Genomic DNA, 22,954 nt, shown 5'->3' with positions numbered 1-22,954 from the left:
AACGGGCCACACACGGGGAACTGATGACCTTCCTGCGTCCTCGGCCCCTGGGAGCTCTGAGTCTCTGCGAACCTGAGAAGGAAAGCAGCGGAGTCAGGCCGCAGGCGAGGCGGGTGAGGAGCACAACGAAGAGGGTGCCAGGAAGGTCAGGATTGAGGGTAAATGCTTTAAAAATACATTTTTATTGGTTTCAGAGAGGAAGGGAGAGAGAGAAAGAAACATCAATGACGAGAGAGAATCATTTGATCGGCTGCCTCCTCACGCCCCGCACTGGGGATCGAGCCCACATGTGCCCTTGACCACAGTCAAACCTGAGACCCTTCAGTCCGCCGGCCGGCGCTCTGTCCACTGAGCCACACCGGCTGGGGCAAGAATAAGTACTTAAATCCTGTTTGAACGTCAGAGCAGCAACCCACGGCCCTTGTGCCGGCTGCTGTCAGAGTAAATGCAGTTGCCCTGGCCGACCAGGCCGGGGGGAGGGTAAGGCGAGCGAGGCCGGGGGACCGTGCCCGGTGGCACCCTGGCTTTAGTCACGTGTTTGATGTTTTGTTCACCATGGGCTTTGATGTTTTCGAAGCATTTATCTTGAACTTTGGGGTCCCCCTTAACTTCTGTTCCCCATGGGAGCCCCCCTCCCCCCTGGCCCTGCGGAGCCACACCCCAAGGCCCCCATCACCCTCTCGTGTTGGAACCTGACATGACGAACACGACGGAGCTCCTCCCTGTTGCAAGCGTGTTCCAGGCATGTTAGTGTGTGTATTTGCCATGGGGTTCCCTTCTTGGCGTGGACACTGAGGCACAGAAAAGCCAAGTAACCTGGCCCAGGACACACAGCAGGTGAGGCCCAGCGGCTGGGGTGTGACACAGGCGTGGGCTCTGCAGGCTCCGTGCCCCCCCCCCCCGCCCCCGGTGTTCTGTCTCCTCTTTCCCGGTTCTAAATGCCCCCCCGCCCGCTCTCGGCACACACGGAGCTTTCTCCATCCATTCCCCAGCCTTTGTGCTGGTGAGTGATTTCCACCGTCAGACACAGATGGCTCTGCAGCAGCCCAGCCAGCCGAGTGCACGACCCAAGGAGGCAATAAGCCGTGTTTTCCTAGCCGGTGAGATTGGCCTACGCGGCAAGATAAATATCGTGCTAAGAGCATGTCCCCGCGCACCAGGCGTAGAGTGGCTGCTGCCCTGGGCTGGCGGGGATCACAGAGACCCCGTCCGGGGACACGCGGACCAAGGACGCATGGTGCAGACACACCTCTTCCCCGGGACCCTCGGCCTGGGACAACCCTGATGCTCTTGCTTTCCCTGCAGGCGCTGCCCAGGGCCCTGGGTGTCCGCTGGCCCCGGAAGGTCACATGACACCAGCTGCTCTTCCGATTCCTGCTCCTTTCTTGCGGGAGGCAGGTCGAGGGTGAAGGGCTCCGCACGGTCACTGCGAGTGGCGCCTCGGGAGCAGTGACCATAGCCCTCCCCTTCCCCACCTTCCCGGCGGCCCGGGTGGCAGAGCGGGCTCTCCCTGTGCAAGTGCCCTGCACCCGGGATGCCCTTTAACAGGCTCCCAGGACGGCGCTGCTCAGCGGCCAGATGGCCCGGACGAGGCTCTGCTGACGCAGGTGCGGCCGCTCAGACCCGGGCTGGGAGCCTGGGGACCTGCCTCTGCGACAAGCACCCCAAGTCTCCCCTGTCCGTCTCGGTGGGGAAGCCCGCCCCACGCCGTGGGAGAGACCGGAGAAGGAGGCTCGCTGTCGACGTCACGCTGGGCGTGGAAGAGTCCCGGGTGCCGGGCCGTGTGGGGCCGAGAAGCTCACGTTCCCCGCCCTTCGCACGCACATTGCAGCTGGAGAAACCCGCGTTACGGCACTGTCACTCCCACCGCGCTCTGCCTCAGTCTCCAAACCGGGTCACTCCCGGCGGCGGTTGGAGCGCAGAGAGAGCAGTCCTGCCCGCCTCAGCTGTGGCACCTCAGGAACCCACGGAGCCTGGCTGAGCCTGTTTTCTCATTGGAAAATGAGGAAGAAGAACCGCACCAGGAGCCGATGGCGGCACTGATAGGATGATGAACTCAAAGAGCTCACAAAGCGATCGAGGCCTGGCCCGTAGGCGTGTGCAGCCCAGATTTTAGACCGATGAGACCGACAGCCACTTCGCTGTAGACTTTTTACAAGACAGCGAAGAGCTCTTTTCTCGATTTCTTTACTCAGTGGGGTCAGTGCGGCCCCTGACGCCGCTGGAGGAGGTAGGGAAGGAACGCGTTTGCAGGAGTAATGAGAGCTGAGAAGTGCCTGCGATGAAAGGAGAGACGCCAACCACGGAGTGCGATTCTGTGAGGCCCCTTTTCCTGTGTCTCAGGCCCCCGCATGGCATGGCTGCGGACAAGCACCCATTGCCTGGCAGTTCCGAGGGGTCAGAGATTCGAGACCCCGTGAAGGTTCATTGGGGTGTCGGCGGGGCTGCAGCCGTCTGAGGGTGTGGCTGGGACGAAGGGGTCAGATGCTGGCTCCTCTGGTGCTGAATGTGAGCAGGAGAACTCGAGGTCTCCCATGTCGGCCGCCCTGCAGCTCCTCATGACGTGTGCTGGCCTCCCTCACAGCAGCTGAGCCGAGAGCGAGAACAGCTGGGGAGCCAGAATGCCCTGCTGGCCCTGGGCTGGGGGTTCCATGCCCCACGGCTGCGGCACTGACAGACTGTCAAGGGTGACCTTTCCCCTCAACTAATTCTCCACTGAAAATAGAATAAGATCTACGTACAAACTTCTTCTTCTGCAAACACTGCTTCAAAGCAATCTTCCTTGTTGCCCCCAAATCCCTACTATGTGGCGAGGCTGGAGCCCCCATAGTATGTCCACTACCATGTGTATCAGGTCTCCTGGGGTATGGAAACCAGCTGGTGAGGAGTCTCCAGATACTGGTTAAGTTTGCCCGCCCCCCCCGGCTCCCCCAGTCACCCCGTTATCCGGCTCAAGTCCCCCTGATCCTTCCAGTGCAGGTTAAGCATCGCTTCCCCCCGGAGACCCTCGGTTGGTGGGACCCTCGGCGACGTCATGTTGGGGAAATGATGTGCTGGTCGGTGTGTCTCTCTTAACACAGGGTCCAAGGTGGCAGGGACCATCCTCAGCCTCGCTCCATCTGGACACCCCGGAGCCTGACGCCGTGCCTGGCACACAGAAGTCCTCGTTAAAATCCGCCGAGTGGATTTTCTGAAGCCATTCAGCCAATGCCTATTATTTGTTGTGGTTTTGTTTGTTTGTTAATCATCACCCGCGGATATTTTTTCCATTGAGTTTTAGAGAGAGTGGAAGGGAGAGGGAGAGACAGAGAGAAACATCGATGAGAGAGAGACACATCGATTGGCTGCCTCCCCCATGCACCCAGACCAGGGCCGGGGAACCCGCAACCAAGGTACCTGTGTGCCCTTGACCAGAATCGAATCCGGGACTCTTCAGTCCATGGGCCGATGACGCTCTATCCACTGAGCCAAACTGGCTAAGACCAGAAGAGACTAGTTCTTGACCTCAATATCCTCTTTCCCCTTCCTTGTTAACATGAAGAGTGACTTTTGGCAAAAGTGTGGCTTCTCAGAACCAAGACAGGATCCCCCAGTCTCCCTGGCACCGGAGTGCAACCCAGGGACTGAGCTGGCCGTCTCATACAGCAGAAGTGCTCTGTGTGACTCCAGGAAGCCATCGTCACAGCCATGGCAGGCCCCACCTCACCTTCTTCCCTGCGCACTGGCCCGCGGGCCTGACGGCGGGAGTCCGTGGAGGACAAAAGGAAGCTGAACCCCCAGACCTGGGGGGCCACACGAGCAGCCCGGGGTGCCCGCCTCAGGTCTCGGTTCACCTGGGAAAGGAATAAAGTCCAATCTAATGTAGGTCACTGTGATTTTGGGTCGTCCTTCCTTTGTAGCTGAACCGGAACTTAGGCCATAAAGTTGGTGAAGGGGCCCAGAATCCTAGGGGGTGTTTTGGAGGACAGGGCGTCCCGAGCGATGAGACAGGCTGACAGGCATCGGGGCTCAGGGCAGCTCCGGGAAGGGCTCAGCCTGGTGCCTGGAGCCCCTTCCAGAGCCCAGGAAACAGGGAACCACAGCCACGGTGGTCAAGCCTGGTCTTTCCTACGCTTCCCACGAAGAGAAGGCCTGACCCCTCTCTACTCTCTTCACTCAGGCCTCGCTGAGGGACATTCGGGGAAGCCCTTTGGGGAAGGTAGCACCGAGGGCCACGGACAAGGGTGATGTCTGGCACTCGGTCATGGAGCATAAAGCTTGTCGCTGCATAATCTGCTGTGAACTCCAAGCAACCCACCACAGTTTGAGGCTCTTAGATCAATAGGTTTGTGATATTAATGATGCTTTAAATCTTTGCAGACGACTATACATACATGCAAAGGACTCTCAAGAGGAGTCCAAAAAATTGTAAATGAAATATATATAATTAATTTGAATGCCTAACTAAAATAGAGGGGAAGTTTTTACATAAAAATGTTTTCAACTGGTAAGACCACATTTTCCAAATGACTCAATCTGCCCCATGGATCAGCCCCCAGGGACAATGAACTAGCCCGGCATCTTGGAGTGGATTTATGAAGGAAATTAATTTGTGGTCCACGGGGAATTCGCTTTTCATGGGCCCCAAACGTGTATGTCAAAAGAATCAATAAAGATGAATGATTTCAAGATGAACATCCCAACATAATCCATTAGGGTGCAGGGCCTTTTGCATTTTCTAGAGCAGAGAGTAATGGAATCAGGGTGAACAGTAACGCGAGACCACACCGCACCCTCCGGGGAGCCCGGGGCACAGGCAGCGCGAGAAAGCCTTGCTCACGATCAGAGCCAAACGTCGGCCCAACCATCTCATCTCACCCGGGACGCCAGGGAGTCAAATTCCAGGGGCAATTGAAAGTTACGGAGTTAACTCCCCGCCTTCAACTCCTGGGCAGAAAATATGAGCAATTGTAAAGCAAAAAGAACCCCCCTCCAAAATAACATTATTGAGAAGAGCAGAGAGAGAAAGCATTTGCTGTGAGCTGCCTCACTATGTCCATGATCTTGATTCGTAGTGACTCGGGTTATCAGCAACTTCTGCACGCTCACGGGGGAACGGTGGCCCAGCTAAGGTGGAAACCAAGGTCTATTGGGCCCCACAGCTTAGAGCAGTGCTGACCGATGAGTCTAACGTGACCCATGTATGTAATTTTAAAAACTAGTAGTGCCTGGCTGTGGTGGCTGAGCATTGACCTATGAACCAGGAGGTCACGGTTCGATTCCTGGTCAGGGCACATGCCCAGGTTGTAGGCTCGATCCCCAGTGTGGGGTGTGCAGGAGGCAGCCGATCCATGATTCTCTCTCATCATTGATGTTTCTATCTTTACCTCTCCCTTCCTCTTTGAAATCAATAAAAACAAAACAAACAAAAAAAACCCACAAAAAGCTTGTAGCCACATTAAAAACACAAGAGACAAAAGTAATGCTTCTATTATACTTGTTTGTAACCCAGTCGAATCAGAACACGATCATTTGAACAAGGTCAATAGAAAAGCTGCTGAGCTAGTTCACATTCTTTGTACCGGGTCTCGGAGGGCCGGGCTGCACTTCACATCTTACTCTGTCTTGCCACATTTCAGGTGCACAATAGCCACAGGTGCCTAGTGGCTACTTTATCAGACCACGTGGACCAAGAGTTTTGACCAAAACTACTACCTACCATTGTAATTTTTATTTTTCATTATTATTTTTTTAAAAAGATCTTTTTATTGATTTCAGAGGTCAAGGGAGAGGGAGAGATAGAAACCTCAATGATGAGAATCATTGATCGGCTGCCTCCTGCACGCTCCCTGCTGGCGATTGAGCCCACAATCAGGCATGTGCCCTTGACCGGAATCAAACCCAGAATCAGTCCCCAGGTCGATGCTCTATCCACTGAGACAAACCGGCCAGGGCCCGCTGTGTTTTTAAATACAGCAATGAGTCCCGGATGCTTGCATTTCATAGACACATAAACTGTTAAAGACTTGATGAGGCCCTGGAGGGGTGATGGCACTTAGTTTTGCCCGTGCGCATGAGTCCGCTTAGGCAAAACCGTGTTTCCATTCCCAGCAGCCACAGGGCCCAGGGGCTCCCAGCCACCAGGTCTGGCTCCCTCCTCATGCCACGTGCCCTGAGTGACTCTAGCCCACCACCTTCACTCTGAGGCCCAGGCAGGGGGAGGAAAAGAAACGACGGAGAGAATCATACCCTGTCTCTTAAAGATTCTGGTGGGAAATGATACGCTTGGTCAGTGAAATAGCCAAAGCCACGTGCGTGGCCGAGCCTGGTGTCCCGGGGGCCCGAGTGGGAGGGGACATATTGCTTCCCTAAGGAGGGCCCCAAAATACGTTGAGCGAAAACTGCGTCTACAACTCCGAGGAAGGGCTAAGGAAATAATACCAACGAACGCCCATGACCATTGCAATGATGATGCGGTTTTAATGCCACAACAGTCAGAAGGACAGAACTCATGTGGTTCTTATTTTTGCATCTCACCAGACTTTGGTAACATCTGGTGGGCAGTGGGTGCGACTGGGAATCTCTCGTCTCCGTAATGACCCCATGTCCTCTGCTTTGTGCTATTTCCCCACCCTATGGCTCCCCAAACTTTGCATGTCTTTTAAAATCACACAATTCGCCCTGACTGGTTTGGCTCAGTGGATAGAGTGTCGGCCTGCAGACTAAAGGGTCCCAGGTTCGATTCCGGTCAAGGGCATGTACCTTGGTTGCGGGCACATCCCCAGTGGGGAGTGTGCAGGAGGCAGCTAAATCGATGTTTCTCTCTCATCGATGTTTCTAACTCTCTATCCCTCTCCCTTCCTCTCTGTAAAAAATCAATAAAATATATTTAAAAAAAAATAAAATCGCACAATTCAATCTGCACCAAGACACACTGACTTCTCCAGGCGGTTTACCCAGAGACTCGCACTATCTGCTGTTTTATATTTCTGTTTTATTTGATTTTGTTTTATTTGATTTAATATATATTTCTGAACTACTTTGGCCATAGGAAATAAAATAAGCATAGACATAAATACTTCGCTTCGTTTTCAGGGGCAGGGTGGCTTTCCCTCCTCTGGGCCACAGGTGCTGAGAAAACCTCGCTCATGTCTCGTTAGCTTTTGCTTTAGGATGAGGTTTGGGACTTGGGGGATCGGACAGGTTTACATTCCTCATAGGAGCCACGCCGACCCAGAGGAATCATTCCAGGCCGCCCCCCTCCACCCCCCCGGGGAGCAGCGCAAATATTTGCCACAAACAGAGCCCCCAGCAGAGCTCACAGCTTCTGCCAGACAGGAAATTACAGAGCCGCAGACTCCGGTCACCTGCAATAAAGCGCTGAGATCCCCAGGCCTTTTCTCTCTCAAAGGGAAAGAACGCCAAGTCCAACCCACAGTCACAGCACCTAGTCCGGCCCCGGGGAGGTGGCGGGACCCGAATTCATCTTCAGATTAATATCTGGTCACCTTGTAAGAAAGGGGCGGCCGGGTCTCTCCAGCGGACTTATTAGACCTGGACAGAAAAAACACTCTGAGTAATAAATAAATATCTAAGCCAATAAATGCCCCGGGCCGAAGCCCCACCTGTCACGGGAGAATTGTATTGTCCTTTTCACTGCTCTGATGTCGGGGAACTTCACACCAACACGAGAGACAAAAACAGGAGAGAGAAAGTTTCTTGTGAGAAACAGCGGCTCTCCCCTCAGCGTGGGGACCATCTCCCTTCCTCCGTGTCCCCAGGTAAGGGGGGCAGAACACCCCGCCCTCACCCTGGGGCCCAGCGCACAGAAATGCGGGGAGCGGGCCGGCCGAGCAGGAGGGCAGGGCAGGGGTGCTGGTGAACGGGACGGACGAGCCCTGGGCATCGAGTGTGAATTCAGAAATCAAAGCGCCAAAGGAGAGAGGAAAGCCGGACAGAGACCTAAGACCCCCGCGCCCCCGGGTTGGACCTTGAGGGAGGAGGTGGCAGAAAGGCGGGGCTGGCACCTGTGTCCCTAGAAGACCTGGGAGCCCTCACCCCCCAGAGTCTAGGGGGGAAAGACAAGGAGGAGGATGCGCCGGAGGTCCCGCCCCTGGCTGCCCTCTGCCTGCACTCAGGTGAGAGGTCCCCGGGCCCCACGAGTGGAAGTTCTGAGCGGACAGGTGGGTCAGGAGAGGCCTGGGAGACGCCTGACCAGCAGGTGGCAGGCAGCCTGCCGTCCGCAGCAGCAGCAGCAGCGGCAGCGGTGCAACCCCAAGACGGAACCACCAGCACAGGCAGCGTCTCAGCCTGATGTGGGGCCACCAGGGCCCGTGCAGGGGGTCAGCGCACAGAGGGCCCCCCGGCTGTCCCGTGAAGTGCTAACCTTCTCCTTAACCAGACGCACAGGGAGAGGGGGAGGAGGGAGAGAGGAGAGAGGCAGCCTTTGCTCAGAAGATGGTTAACCTGGAAGTCGCTGTTTTAAACAGGAAGAGCCCGGGTACCTCTCCCTGGCAGGCCCCTCTCTCTCCCCTCATCTCCTCGTAAAATGAGGGTGTGGCCGTGTTGTCCGACTTTGGCAGAATCCTGATTTTTAGCTGCGCCCATTGCTGACCAACTCAAAGATTACATCTGCCCCCATCCCATGCTGGGAGATATGACGATGTAGTTAAGTTTTGGCTGATGAGACATAAACAGAAATGCGTGACCTTACTACAGTGTCCTTAAAGGAGTGTGAAGAGAGGTACATACATGGCAATCACTGTGTTGTACGCAAGTGGCATGACATGGCATACCCAGGACACTTTAAAACTTCTCTCCTTCCTCTGTCCTGCCGCCTGGAACCTGGCTGTGATGCCCGGCACCCTGGCAACTGTTTTGGACCACGGGTCAGGGGCCCATTCTAAGGAACGAGGAGAAATGGCTGGGAGCAATCAGGGTCCCTGAGGACTTCCTGGCACCTGATGAGTTTCTGGGAAAGAGAAGTTAACGTAATCGTGCTTAAATCATGCTTAAATTTTCCTTTTACCTGTTGTAGTAGTCTACAGCTGAACAGCCCCGGGAAAGTGGCTTGTGAGCCATGGGCAATAAATAGTAGCAAATGAAGAAAGATATAATTGTTACATACCTAAGATATAACATATCGCCTGATACGCATGCATTTATTTTGCTATATTTTATAGCACGTTTGTAACAGTTAGGGGCTGAAATCTATTTTGAAAAATAACTCCTAAAAACTGTAAAAATGGATTAATTTAAGCATTTTGGGGAAAAATGGATTTGCTCTTATTGTCTTAACTAGAGGCCTGGTGCACAAAAATTCGTGCACTTGGGGGGTCCCTCAGCCCAGTCTGTGCCCTCTCGTAGTCTGGGAGCCCTCGGGGGATGTCAGGCTGATGGCGTAGGCCCGCTCCCCATGAGGCAGCTCCTGTGCTGAGCATCTGCCCCCTGGTGGTCAGTGCATGTCATAGCGAGCGGTTGTTCCTGGTCATTCTGCCATTATGCATATTATCCTTTTATTATATAGGATTATATAGGATAAGGTAACAGGCTTTTTGACTGCACCAACATAATAGAAAAGTGACTCAGTTTCCAACAATTCTATATATTTGTGATCTGTGACCATCTCAGGCGGAACCTGGAAAGTCCAGCCACGCTGACACCTTTCTCGGCCCCTCCCCCAAGGCAGCCTAAGTGAAGGTGTGACGAGGGCCCAGAGGAAATCCGATAATGGCATGACTGATTCAAAAGTGCATTTCAGCACCGTGGTGCACGTTCATCAGATCCACAGCACACACTTCGAAAGTCACAGGCATGTGGTGGGAAGGGGTCAAGCAGTTATCAAATCGGAGCTATTTCCCCCCCGAGCCACCAAATCAAATTGTGGGCAAGGTATTGCCAGTTACTTGGATATTTATGTTCCTGTGTAAATAAGAAATCTAAGGTGATGGTATTTTTTATCCAAATGATAAATACAGGTGGACTGCAAAATGGCCTGTTAGCTGGGTAGACAATTGTATTAAAAGGAAACCTTATACATTTCAAGCTTGTGAAGAAGATGTAGGGAATTGCCTGCGTCTATGGTGTCATTTATCAAAGGACTTCCGTAAGTGTTAGACGCGGATGTGTGTGCCCTGACGGTAAGAATTTACATCGAGTATAAGATGAAACAAAATTCTCCTTTTTGGAGAGAAAAAAAATCATAACATCAGCTCTAGCCCATCGGAGGGAGTTTAAATGGGCTGGAGCCATGTCTTTATCATGAAATGATTCTCAAGAACATTAAAACCTCATCGTTTACCCAGGAAGGGAGAGAAAGCGAGAAGACATTTAACTGATTGGACTTGAAAAAATGCTGAGCAGCGGCTTTGCAATATTGAGTTAAAAAGTACATACGCTTCCTGACCCTGAGCCTTATTTCAGTTTCCACTAAAGCAGCATAGAGTTTGGTTTTACACACTCACACACCCACACACACTCACACACCCACACACACTCACATGCACACACATATCCTCAAAGACACACACACACATGCATGCACACATATTCACAGACACACACTTGCACACTCACACGCTTATACAAGCACTCACACACCGCCCCCTTCCCCTCGCTGCACAGTTCCTTTGCAGGCCCCCCAAACCCTAGGACGCCCCACTGCCTGACCTCCCAGCTGTCAGCGCAGTGACTCAAGGCAGGCTTTGCTGAGGAGATGAGCTCCTCCCGACTCAATCACCCGCCCACATGACTCAGGGACTCTGAAGTCGGGGACACTGACCATTTTCCTGGGGAGCAAAGGGCCAGGGGATTTATCTTTTTTCCTCGGCTCACGGGTGGCTTTACAAGGAGAAACCCCTGCCCACTCCAGACAACCTAAGATCCACCCGCCTCCGGGCCACAGCAGACCCGCCCCCTGCTCTGCTTGGCACCCAGTTTGGGCTCAGCGGTGCCGGTCACCTGGCCAGGCTGGCGGTGATAAGCCGCGTGCCTCCCTTCCCTGGACACAGCTGTGGTCACGCGGAACCTCTCCCTGAGATGGTGTGAACTGTGCTGTTTAAGCTCCTCCTGGCTGCCTCCTCTGGAATGAAGGGGTCAAGGAAAGAGAAGGGGGGACAAGAGCCAAGAAGACAGACAGACTTGATGGCGTTGATGTTCCCGAGTCCTGGCGCCCCCGGGGCAAGCTGACCCCAGCTTCCTCTGTGGTTCGAGGAGAAGACAAGATGGACTTCTTTGCTGAAGTTCAAGTTGACCTTCTGTCACAACCCAGAGTCCTGATCGACACAGAAGTCACAGACGTGACTCACACGGAGCGACATTATTTCCCATCACCACCCGAGGCAGCGAGCAGGGCCCCTCTGCGGAGCCTCAGAGCGGATGCTCGTCCGTGGGTGGCTGATGCCACACAGCCCGGCCCTGCTGCCGCGACCATGGCTCCCAGGGGACCGGGCCCTGGATTACAACCACCCGCTGGCATCGCCAGGAGGCAGTCCCGCCTGAGAAGACCTCCCAGGTGGCTGCAGGCAGACCCCATAGCCTTCCTTTTAAAGCCTGAGAGCTCAGGAGCTGCAGAGAGTGGATGTCAGTAGGTGGTGGTGGGGACAGTAGCCACAGAGACAGACGGAGCTGAGCCAAGCCACAGTGACATGGAGGCCCTGGGTCGGGTGGGGGCTCGGCTCCTTACAAAGCAACTTCTAGGACTGCTGCCGAGAGAGACAGCCCAGCCCTGGGCCTGGCCGCCGCACGCCTGGCTGTGTGACATGAGTCGTGTAGCCACTCGGAGCCTCGCCTGTGTGGTGGGAGACAAACACTGCCCCCAAGGACGTTCGTGAGATGTAGGTGAGATCATGGTGTGTAAGAAACGAAGCATCGCAACCCAGTGAGAAGGGACGGGTTTTCCGTGGACGTGTAGCGGGACAGTCAGTGGGTGCGGGCCGCCTGCCACTCCCGGAGCCGATTCAGCAGAGACAGGGTTGGATCATATGAGCGTGTACTCCCATCCTGCCGGCAGCCTGGACGAGCAGCAGGTCACCACAGAATCTGCTCTGCCCCCCACCATAAGCCGGCTGCTTGTGTTGGGTAGAAGGACAGAGGTTCCATGGGGAAGGAGGCAAAGGGGAGGCCGAATGGGCAGTTTACAGGGAATGGGGGCTGGAGATTTGCACAGGCCTGTGGGTACACAAAGGCCGGGGGTCTTCAAAGGGCTGGCGGCTCTGGTTTCTGCAACAGGTTGTTAATCTTTCCATGACCATAGGCAGCTCCCTGAGGGGGAGGATGGGCTGCATTTCCAGGTGAGCTCCCAGGTCCCACCTGCACCTCCCAGCCCGGTTAGAATGTGCCTTCTGTAATCAGAACAAACCAATCCCGGTTACAGAGCAGGATTAACATTTCTTACAACTCTAACTGGCCCCCAACATTCCATTTCTGCCTGTCAGATGGTGTTGGGGTAACAGGGTAGCCATCAGCAATGGACAAAGCACACAGACCTGCATCTCGTGCCAGAACCACCTGCGATGGACCCGAGATGGAAACATGCCAGCAGGGCCACAGCCGTGCTGGGGAAACACAGGGTCCGTTTTCATTGCATCACAATGGGAGACACCCTCTGACACGCCCCCAAACTGAAAAGGCTGATAAAAAACTCAGTGGCACCCAGTTTTCAAAATTAGCACGGCAAAGCCACGTCTATGGGGGGAGGGGGGGGATATCAGCTGCTTTCAGCACAGACAAAAGGCCAACCTTTCTCTTTTAGAAATAAGAACTTTTAGAAATTGAAGTCAGAGAGGTGACCCAAAATAGAAGAAAATATAAACGCAAGTGCAAATGACCAAACGCACAGGAAGGCGCTCATTTGCAAGGAGACGGTGTCCGAGGTGACTGTACAAGGACGCCCGCTTTCACCCGGCTCACCGGCAGCGGCGCAGAAGTTGGGTGACCTGCCGTGCTGGGAGCGGAACGAGGCGGCCGGCCCTGTGGGCAGGTGTGACCGGGGGAGCAGGGGTGGGGGGGTGGGGGGGGGGAAGGCACGGCCGCCCAGATCACAAGGCACACGCCCCGGACAGCCATCCCTCTTCCAGGCGTGTAACCCACAGCGGAAAACGACTTGTACGGGAGGTTTCTCCCTGCAGCGCTGTTTGCCTTCACTGACAAATGGAAACGCATTCCAATGGCTTTTAATAGAAGACTAAACAAATAATGTGAATCCGAACCGTGCATGGGGCGTAATGCTGTCTTTCCCGAAATAAACGAAAATAAATGGGTGCTTTTCTGTTCTGACCCGGAGAGAACCGCACACGTCAGCACATGGTTAAGCGGAAATGCCGAGTGTGGAACGGGCACGGATGTCCTCATTTGTGTGTTAAAAGAAGGAAAACAAGATAGGAGGACATAGTACGTGGAGATATTTGCTTATTATGCGTGGAATAACTCTGCCCGGGCACACACACATCATTACCGGCACTGATGGCCAGGGGACGGGGATATTTATCTGCGCTCTTCGGAATTGTGACTCCATTACCCACTCACAGATGAAATTTGAAAAGGAAACAAATAAAAAGCGGTAATGGAGGTAGAGCTCTTAGCACGGGCCTGCCGTGTAATCAGCTCCCGAGAACTGTGGGTGGCTTTGGTGATGATGGCTTCTCATGATGATTTTCCCGGGAGCCCTGATCAGACCCCAGAACCCCAGCCGCACTGTCCGTGATGGCCCGGCCTCGGGGGACTTGGGCGATTGTTCCCGCAGCCTCACGCGCTGTCCTTGCACCAACAGCACCGAGGAGGCACGCGCTGCTGTATTCCCTGCGACCTGAAGGGGCCTCGCGGGTAGGAATGCCCAATTGAGGATGTTGACAATCACAAGACAATGAAATGGAACCCCCGGCACCGTCCTGCCCATGTGGCTGCTCCGTGTCACCCACGGCCGGGCCACGGCGTTCCCCACAGTCCCTGTCGAGAGGTGGCTGAGGCGGCCGTGCTGGTGACAGGGGTTCCTGGCTCCTCCTCCTTCCTGGTGATGGACGGAGGCTCAGAGGGGCTCAGAGGGCCATCCGGAGCCCAGACTCTGGGCACCTCCAGGCTTCCTTGGGGTTCTAGGCCCTGGATTTCCAACCTTACGTCCCTACCTGCCTCAAACCCCCGGAGGCTTCTGCTCCGAGCACTGACCGCTCGATCCTTTCTCGGCGGAATCGTCCGTCATCCTCGCGCATGTGGTGCCTCCACGGTACCTGAGCAGGCGTTCGGTAAACACTCCTGGAAAGCTGATGCCATGAAAGCATATGTGTGATTCCTTGTCACCCGGAGACGTGTTAGCGTGACAGGCCGTCCACGCCTGTGCTCTCCTCGGTTTATTTCACACCCAGATCTTGGCACCAGAGATCCTGCTGTTTGGGGAAAGGATGTGACTTCACTTCACACCCAAAAAATTCCAAAGTGTCAGAGGGACAGAGGGCACCTCTCCTGACACACACAGTGACCCGCGGCTTGTGCTCACGCAGCTCTGATAACAGACAGCGGCATCGTTAACGAAAGAGCAGTCTCCGGTCCTGACATGGTCCAGTGAGTCAGCCCCTGCGGGCACCTTCTATGCTGCATCTTAATTTACGACCCGCGGGCGACCCTGGTGTCAGAGGCAGGACGGGAGGTCTGGTCTGGCATGGAGATGCGATGTTCTGTCTGCTGGCAGGTTTACGGTTTGGGTCACGCCCAGCGCATTCAATGAGGGAGAGCCGCCTAATGGCCACCCGTGTCATCACCCGACACGTTAAGCGGCTCGCCACATCCCCGATTACAGTGGGATGCCGTGAAGCGGGGCCATCTGAAGGTAATTCATTCTAAACCCAGCGTGGATTGTTTTCCTCTAACACGGACAGCGGGCTCCGCGACCAGACCGTCAGGGTGTCTCCGTCTCCATGCGTTTGCTGCTTTCTGAGCGTGACAGGACGGCAGGATATGCTAATCATAAAAAAATACTCCGACGCCCTTTCGTGGACGCCGGGGAGCCGGGCGGAGGGTGTGGACTTCAGCCCCCGCGTCTCGAAATGCATCGTAATTCCTGTCCATTGGATTTATGTGGGAAATCTTGGGAACAACGGTAACTAGACTGAGTTGGAACAGGCTTTTGGCAATGACGGGCCACGCAGGAGTGTGTGGGTTGCTAGAAACCCTCCCGGCTTTGCTTTCGTGGAGTTTGAAGATCATCGAGATGCAGCCGAGGCTGTCCGAGAGCTAGACGGGAGAACCCTGTGTGGCCGCCGAGTAAGAGTGGAACTGTCCGACGGTGAAAGGAGAAGTCGAAATCGAGGCCGGCTTTCTGGTTGGAGTCGTTGTCGCTCTCGAAATGATTATCGGCGAAGGAGTCCTCCACCTCGCCGCAGATCTCCAAGTCGGAGAAGCTTCCCGGAGCCGGACCAGGTCCCTTTCCGGAGATAGGAGGAGAGAGGGATCACTATCTCGGGAGAGAAATGATAAGCCGTCTCCATCCTTCTCTAGGTCTCGGGAGCCAATCTAGGTCAAATGAAACGAAATAGAAGACCAGTTTCCAAGATGTACAGGAAGTAACTTCCTTTGACAGAAAATTTGAGACTTAAGCGTGGTGCATTTAAAAAAATTTTTTTTAGGTCCACGGCCATACCACCCTGAACGCGCCCGATCTCGTCTGATCTCGGAAGCTAAGCAGGGTCGGGCCTGGTTAGTACTTGGATGGGAGACCGCCTGGGAATACCGGGTGCTGTAGGCTTTAAAAAAAATAAATTTTTTAATGCTGTCATTTGTAATGTTTTGTGAGAATCCGTTGAATAAAGTTTTGATTCCAAAAATAATATTCCTTTGTAAGGCCACCTGCCCCAAACAATGGGAAGCAGGGCCACGTCACAGAGGCCGTGAACAGAGCGCCGAGAGCGAGGACGGCTGGGTCGGAGGTCTGGGACCCGGGCCCTGCGCCCGCAGTAGCTTCGGGGGCGCTGTGTTCTCACCCGCGGGCTGGTCACAGGTATGCGTGGTGATGCGGGGCAGGAAGTGCGATGCTGGCGAGGCCTCTGTCCCACCTCGTCCTTTCTCCCCGTCCGTCCTCTCAGGGGCAGGGCAGCAGCTTTCCGGCGACAGACGGGTCTCTGGAGGCCTCACATGTTATTTTGAAGCATCAGGTGCTGTGTCTGTGTTTCTTTTCTTCTTGTTAGTCCTCCACTGAGGATATTTTTTCCATTGAATTTTAGAGAGAGTGGAAGGGAGGGAGGAGGAAGAGAGAGAGAGAGGGAGAGAGAAACATTGATGTGAGAGAGACACATGGATTGGCCGCTTCCCACACCTGCCCCGACTGGGGCTGGGGACTGAACCCACAGCAGATGCGGACCTGGGCCGATTGCCAGTCTGCTGACACCCATTGGGAGCCCACCGTTCAGACGATTAGGCTGATTCTGGCTGCATCTGAAATACAGATTTTTTTTAAACCCCGAACTCATCATCTGGGACCTTTGAGGCGAAGGCTGGTGCGTTTTTCCCAGTGACTGACCTCGGAGTGTGCGATTACAAAGCCTTGTATCCCCTGTCGTCCTCGCCCCCCGGGGAAGGGCAGCGCTCGGGCCGACAGGAGGGTAGAATCCAAGGCTGGATTTGATTAGAAACTGCAATTACACAATCTCTAAACCCAAACACCATAAAACAATCTCCGGGAGCAACATTAAAATCAATAGCATGGACTCCCGGGCCTAAATAGATTTCATAAAGTGCCTGAGAAGACGATTCAGAACATTATTATGAGGGCACGCGAGCACCAGAGCTTTCAAGACGCACCATCTATATTTCCTCCAGCGGGCACCTGACATCACTCCCTGAAACAGCGCCCTCAAAGGCAGAGGGACGGGCTGACCCTGCCAGAGCATCGGAACCGACCTGCGGACATCACCCGAGCCCCACTTATCTGACCTGACAGAGAGGCCTTGCCGCCTGCGAGGGCTCGAGTCCTCTGTGTCCATCCGTCCGTCCGCCCGCCCGGGGACAGCAGGCACCACCCTGACCCGCGCTAGCTCAGCGGTTTGGAACTGAATCCTCTCCCTTCCCGCGTACATGAGGGCATTACAGGGGGGGACTAGGGACACCACGGAGCTGGGGAGCCGGGGAGCTGGGGAGGGGGCTCTTGAGGATCACGTGCTGGCCAGCCTGAGACAGGGACCACAGCTCACCTGCGGCACAGGTGACCACGGCGCCTGCTGTGATGCTGTTGCCCAGGGATGCTGGGTGGGGCGGGGCTGGTGGGCCCCAGCGCCCTGTGCGACGAGGGGAAGGCACGCAGAGGTGGTGCGCACACCGGCACACAGGATGCCAGTGCCTCCTGATGCCCGGCCTCTTCGGATGTAGATGGCACGGAGGATGACCTCTGCCGCACAGGGCCACCCCGAGCGGGCGTGCCGCGGCCTCCAGCACCAGGGAAAGCGGAAGCTGCTCTGTACCCGCCAGGGCCCTGGACCGCGCTTCACTACCGAGCAGGACAGACAGCAGATGTTGTGAAGACCGTTTCCATGCAAAACGAAAACTTGGAAGTGATTTTGTGGCTGCACCTATGGAAACGATTTGAAGACCTGCTTACCGCGAGATGCCAATCCCAGGTTAAGAGGATGAGGCAAAGCTACAAAAATGCTAAAAAACAAAAACAAAAAAACAACAACAACCTCTAAGACACGCTGCTAAGTAAAATAAAAAATTAAAATGGAAACCCACCGTAAACCAGTTTAAGAACAAGGTGTTTCGGCCACATTAAATGGAATGATTAATTTTTATTTATTTAAAGATGATGCTTTATTTTATTTATTTTGTTGTTATTCATCCTCACCCATTTTATTTATTTTGTTGTTATTCATCCTCACCCAAGGATACTTTCCCATTGATTTTTAGGGAGGGTGAAAGAGAGGAAGAGACAGAGAGAAACAATGATATGAGAGAAACACATCAATTAGTTGCCTCCTGCACGAGCCCCGACCAGGGCCTGGGCTGGAGAGGAGCCGGCAACCAAGGTACCTGCCCTTGACTGGAATCGAACCCCGGACCCTTTGGTCTGTAGGCCGACGCTCTACCCACTGTGCCAAAGCAGCTAGGGCTAACATGATCAATTTTATGTGTATTTTACTACAAATAAAAAAAGAAATCGATATACCTAACATGCCTGTAAAAACAACACTGTGCTTTCAGACGTGTGGCTTACGCAGATGGAAGTGCCAGCAGCGCCGGGAGCCCCTCCTGGGAGGGGCCTGGCCTGAGGTGAGGACGGAGCAGGAGGTGAGGACGGAGCAGGAGCCCCATCTTCAGGGGGGCAGGTCCCATGCACAATGCTCCACGCGTGACTGACAGGAGCCTGCGTTTCAGGGAATTAACTTCCCCTTCCGGCCCCCCTCCAGAGCACCCCCAGGATTCAGGTGAGAAGGATGCTATGACAGACATGACCTTGAAACTGTTCATTTCCTTTTGAGAGTAACTTACCCTCGGGCAGCTTTGACACTTTAATGATTAGGGCCCCATCACTTCCACACTCACGGGAGGTGCAGACAACCATGATGGGGCGAAGGAATCCTTGTGAGAGATGCTTTCGCTTACACCCGAGAAGGAAAGCTACCTACTTTGAAAGGGAATGACACCACGAATGCACTGTGCTGATCCCCTTTGGGGACGAGCACCCCAGACCCTCTCGGCTGGACACAGTCCTTCAGGCCGGAGGGCCCGGGTGAGCGGGCGCTGCGTGCGAACTCCCCTGAAACGCCGGTCCCCTCCATGCATCCCGAGGGACCTCCTCTCCTGTCACTGAGCGCTTCTGAACGCTTTGCTTTAAAAGAAAATAAGAGAAAAGACCCCATAGCACGTTCCAGATATCAGGAAGCTCAACAAGTAATCTCGAAGAGTGAAATCTGAGCTATTGAACTAGCCCCCCGGGGCGGCCAACCCTGCTCGCAGTCGTTTTAGGAAGATGGGATTTATTTCTGACCCGACGCCTCTGGTACCTGTGAGCCTTTGTATGTGATGAAAATAAAGGGCCGTTTGGTTTTTTCTAAAGCTGCCAAGTATAAAGAAGGATCCCGGGGGGAACTTGCATGAATCAGCAAACGGGCGATGGAAACTTCTGGAGACAGCAGGCAAAAAAGGAAAAGAAAACTTAACAAAACCTCCCATTTTGATTGTTATCCATGTTATTGTAACATGTTATTGAAGGACAGCGATGCACACGGTTCCGGTTTCTCCTGCCGCACCCTCCGCCCTTAGGCAGACCTGAGCGTGCTCTCGCTCAGGGCCTTTTTCTTGATTTCATTGAGAGATGGGTCTCAGGGACCCCTGGGCTGGGATTGGAGGGGCCCTAGATCCTCCTGAGAGACACAGCCAGACAGATCCCCACAGCGAACTCCCAGGGAGCTGGCCACCCGCAGAACAAGCCTGGCTCGCAGGCCTCACCTGCCCAGGGCGTCCCTGGGAAGACAACGGGATTTCAGACGGACATACTAAGGAGGCCTCTACACGATTAAATGAACACACATGTATGTAACAAGAAGCCGTTCTCCCTGCATGCACGGACAGGGACACACACCCTTTTCTGTACAGTTGGCATAGATTACACCACCCCAGTCTCTCCTCCCTCCATGACCTTACCGAAATTTAGAACCAAACTTACTTTGCTTAAGAGGGACTGAGAGAGAAAGAGAGAGAGAGAGAGAGAGAGAGAGAGAGAGAGAGAGAGAGAGAGAGAGAGAGATCACAGGTTGTGTAGAGGACATAAAGACCCACGAGTGAGTCTTTAATAAGCCTTGGCTTCCATTTCAAAGGCCCCGCTCAGGGCTTCATAATTGGAAGTGATTAGCCCGATAAACAGCTTGTCAGACGTAAACAGAGCCCGGGATTTCATGCCGGTAAACAAGCCAAGGCCAGGGGAACAAGCCCGGAGGGCGCCCCGGGGGCTGGGAGGGGAAGCCAAGCTCTGCCTCTGGTCCGGGAGGCCTGTGAGGACCACTGTGAGAGCAGCCGCAGGTGCATCAAAGGACTCAGTCACGCAACTTACAGGAAGCGGCGGCGAAGTCGCCTGAGCTTTCACGCCTGAGAGTTGGGGAGGTTCTGAAGCCCCTGCCTGTGCCAACATGGGAAAGGCTCATCGCCGACAGACAGCGGGGCTTCGCCTGAATGTGCAGTGTCTCCCGGCATCGCCCCACCCCCTTCCCTGCCAACAGCCCCCCTCTCCCCAGCACCCCACCCTCACAGGACGCACCGGAGGCCTAAAGCACCTCTCTGGTGAGGGGGCTGAGCACCTGGGCTAGCGTGGCAGCCTCAGAATCCCACAGAGAGGTGTGCTCCAGGGCCGTGGTCGGCAAACCTCGGCTCGAGAGCCACATGCGGCTCTTTGGCCCCTTGAGTGTGGCTCTTCCACAAAACACCACGTGCGGGCACGCACGTACGTACAGTGCGATTGAAACTTCGTGGCCCATGCGCAGAAGTCGGTATTTTGTGGAAGAGCCACACTCAAGGAGCCAAAGAGCCGCATGTGGCTCGAGAGCTGCGGTTTGCCGAGCCGCAGTTTGCCGACCACTGCTCCAGGGGATGCTTGCAATTGGGGCAGCTGCTGCTTTGCCTGGGAGAGAGATGCTTTTCCTCCGGAGTCCATGGAGGACCCCACCCCCTGCCCGGGTGATCCCTGTCCTTTCAGGTTCACAGTGAACAAGGCAAAGATGAGGCACGCGTTGTGTTAGCGAGAGGCCCCTGTGCTGGCAGGCGGGTCTCCAGCAGGCGCTTGCTCTGGTGGCTTCTGCCCGGTACTAATTTAACTGAAGGGCCCTCCACAATCCGTGAATATGTACACACACACTTGGTGCCTGCTTCCCCCAAATCCAACACCTATCCAAGCAGCTTAACAGCGCTTACGTCGGAAAACCTATGGTCGGGATTCAAGGTAGAAAAAAAATGGTCCATTTGATCCACTTATTTTAATGTTTACAGTAAGTTCCTATTATTTTTTGTGTGATTTTCTTCAGTGAAAACATTTGGTCTTCTGTTAAGGATGGAAGGGTCTGTTCCTGTCACAGGAGGAACCACCCCACACCAGTGGGAGCCGTGTCTGAAACTCGGAGTCGCTGGGGCAGAAGCACACGCCAGTACGTGTGCGTGCGGCTCTGTATTCCGCTCTGAGACCATCACACACGGAATCTTCCAGAAACACGATGCCGCCCTCCTTCCTCATCGCTGTTTCTCTGCCCAATTCTCTTTCTCTGTGTGAATGTTACTCTGGTCACCAGAAAGGCAGGCTTTCTACAAATTCCAGCTTGCTGCTTTATCATTCAAATAACCCCAAAGTACACTCCACCTTCTCTCCTGATGTCGACCAAGCACAACCTAGCCACCTCCAATGAATACCCAACGACGTGGCCAGATTCTGTCGGATTAAAACATGAGGAAAATTGACTCGCCTTAGGTGATGGCACCTGCCCCCTTGTCTGCCAGCTGTGGGCCAGCAGCTGGCCGTCCTGGGCCCAGGGGTCCAGTTATTAACCTCCTGCTGGGCCCTTCGGAGCTGGCGGGGAAGGCAAGGTGGGTGGTTTCTCTATTCTAAGTGTATTTGCACCGTAAACTCAGGGAAATTTGATTTGATTTATTGTTATTTTTTAAAATGTATTTTTATTGATTTCAGATAGGAAAGGAGAGGGAGAGAGAGATAGAAACCACTCGCCTCACATCTCCACGTCGGACCAGAGCTGGCTTGACTTTCACAAAATGTATTTCAGAGGAGGAAGGAGTCTTTCCTCGTCATAGTGCCTCCTGCCAGCCAGCCTGTGACTTAGGGCCGAGGGCTGGAGCTCCATTTAAAGGCCCTGATTACCTAAGCCTCCTCTGGATATCTAAGATCTCAGCACATACCTTGTCATTTTATGTAAAACTAGAGGCCTGGTGCACGAAATCTGTGTACAGGTAGGGTCCCTAGGCCTGGGTGGCGATCAGAGCTGATCGGGGCCTTCTGGTTGCCAGCAGGGGCCTTCCTTCGTTCCACGCCGCCCCCATAGCGAGCGGTCGAACTCCCAAGGGGACAACTTGCACATTAGCCTTTTATTATATAGGATCCCCTTATTTTCCTTCTGCACATCCCAACACACTGAAGCTGCCCCCCAAAGACAGCCACATGAGCACTGGGCACATGGCTACCTACGTGCTGTAACAATGACGGGCCTCTCTGAGTCGGAACAAAATAAAAGAACCCAAATGCATGTGAATTGTTTCCTGGGTTTCAGTGTTCCAGTTCCTCCTCCCCTTGCTCCCCAGCGACAGCCCCTGCACAAACCTAATATGCCTTCCCGGAGCCTGGACCACTCGCTTTATTGTCTGAAGGTCAATACCGTGATATACGTGCCTGTGACGGGCTTTGCTCAGATAACTGGAGGGCACTTCTTCTTCACAAGCAATAAAATCAGCCTTCCCGGGATGCTTTCGGGATGAAAGTAATTACGAAGGCCCGAGCGGAGTGCCTGGGAAGCCGGCGTCCCTTATTATTGTTTAATTCTTTGAACAGGAGGACCTGGCTGCCTTCAGTCTCGTGCCTGCCTTCACGTCCAAGACCGCGAGAAATGACACTTGGTGTTGCTAGCAAGTCTTCACCGCATGTGAATATGTTTCCAGGGGCGTCTCGGGAACTTTCCTACAGGGGAGTGGGTAGTTTACGGTCCTCACCTTTGCATGTAACCCTGTCAGGTCCACTCCCCACACAGTGTCCTTTGGCGCTGTCCTCCCCACCCCCAACCAGCTCTTGAGATCACGGGCTGCTACATGCTATTCTAATGCTGCCAAGTTCAGTGTCAAAAACTTCAACCATCACGAAGGACGTGAAGCGTACAGGGACCTGAGCCCGGCCTCGGTGTCTGGCGTTTGCTTTCTCCAGACGCCCCGCTCGCAGGCCCAGGGAGCGGGGGAGGCCGCTGGGGCAGCCAGAAGAATGCCCGCGAGCTCTGGGCCACGTGGGCAGCTGGCCTCG

The 22,954-nt window shown here is 54.4% G+C and overlaps 1 non-coding gene and 1 pseudogene across 1 annotated transcript; both read left to right on the top strand.

The window, feature by feature from the left end:
- Positions 1-15,014: 15,014 nt before the first annotated feature.
- LOC102422036 lies at positions 15,015-15,503 on the top strand (annotated as a pseudogene).
- A 90-nt stretch (positions 15,504-15,593) lies between these two features.
- Positions 15,594-15,712, top strand: LOC111823147. Its single transcript, XR_002826157.1, has one exon. It is a non-coding gene; the product is annotated as a 5S ribosomal RNA (ribosomal RNA).
- Positions 15,713-22,954: the final 7,242 nt, after the last annotated feature.

Source organism: Myotis lucifugus, unplaced genomic scaffold (genome assembly GCF_000147115.1).
Source record: "Myotis lucifugus unplaced genomic scaffold, Myoluc2.0 scaffold_408, whole genome shotgun sequence".
NCBI classification, from domain to species: domain Eukaryota; kingdom Metazoa; phylum Chordata; class Mammalia; order Chiroptera; family Vespertilionidae; genus Myotis; species Myotis lucifugus.
Note: the sequence above shows the minus strand (reverse complement) of the source record. Positions and strands in the feature narration are given on the sequence as shown.